A 1,212-nucleotide genomic window follows, 5' to 3' on the forward strand; every position below is an offset into this window, starting at 1 on the left:
TGTCACACGAGAAGGGAGAATGAAGGTTGTTAATTGATTGACCTTGAGGTGGGAGACTATCCTGGATTACCCAAGTAGCCCCTGGAATCTCAAAGGTCCCTAAATGAGCCAAGAAGAAGGTGGGAGAGTCAGAACCAGAGAGACGGCAGCATGAAAAGCACTCAGTTGTGGATAGCTTTTGCGATGGAAAGGGTCCGCGAGCCAGGGAATGCAGGCTGCCGCTGGACGTGGGAAAAGGCAACATATGGATCCTCCCCCTAGAGCTTCCGGAAGAAACGCACGCCTGCCGACTCTGATTTTAGCCCAAGGAGACCCATTTGGAGTCCTGACCTCTGGAACCGTAAGATAACACACGTGTTGTTTGAAGCCACCAAGTTTGGGGTAATTGTTACAGCAGCAGCAGGAGACTATGCAGCGGGTAATTTATTCCTTTCCTCTCCTCAGGGTCAAAGGCAGAGCCCCAAGGACGGCCGGCCATAACTCTGACCTCATCTGGGCGCTGGGAGGCCGAATTTTCTCTATTCTTAACAGAAGCCCGAATACAGTCATGGGCCGTATAACAACACGGCAGTCATCACAGGACCACACATCTGACCGCCATCCCACCCCAGGAATGTGTGAGTATTACACAAATACGTACCATCGTGTTCCATGGCCCACGGTATTCAGTCCGGTAACATGCTGCACAGGCTTATAACCTAGGAGCTGCAGGGGAACGGAGTCTGTCACCCCAATTCATGTCTCCTTGGCATAAGGATTATTTTAGGTTGGTTCGTTTTAGGAGGTCCTATCCCGGTGTCTGACACACGCCCAGTGAATTCCTTAAGGTTCCAAAGCCCAGAATACGTGCCCTCTTACAGGATCTCAGGAGACACAGTGGTGCAGTGGGAAAGTCACCGGCCTGGGAGTCGGTCAGCAGTCACCCTCCTCCTCACCCTCCCGCACGCTGCCCCCCCTGGGACACGTCCTTCAGCCATTCCGCACCTCCTGCCTGAAGAATGAATGAAGATGCGATGGATCGAGGCTCCATGCACGTGGCGCACGCACAGGCGCGCATCAGTGAAAACATGACTCCCGGAATCCTAATGCGATCTCCCCTCTTCATGCAGGATTTCATTTCGCCCTCACACCAACCCCACGGCGAGCCGGGGCCCCCTTTTTAACGGGATGGAAAAAACAGCAGGGAGGCGGGGGCGTCCCTCCGCGCGACCG

The 1,212-nt window shown here is 54.3% G+C and overlaps 1 long non-coding RNA gene across 1 annotated transcript; it reads left to right on the top strand.

Moving 5' to 3' along the window:
* Positions 1 to 39: 39 nt before the first annotated feature.
* LOC102256416 lies at positions 40 to 994 on the top strand. Its single transcript, XR_001363632.1, has 3 exons — positions 40 to 340; positions 445 to 617; positions 861 to 994. It is a non-coding gene; the product is annotated as an uncharacterized LOC102256416 (long non-coding RNA).
* The last annotated feature ends 218 nt before the right edge of the window (positions 995 to 1,212 follow it).

The sequence above is a fragment of the Myotis brandtii genome, unplaced genomic scaffold, assembly GCF_000412655.1.
Source record: "Myotis brandtii unplaced genomic scaffold, ASM41265v1 C42239986, whole genome shotgun sequence".
In the NCBI taxonomy this organism is placed as follows: domain Eukaryota; kingdom Metazoa; phylum Chordata; class Mammalia; order Chiroptera; family Vespertilionidae; genus Myotis; species Myotis brandtii.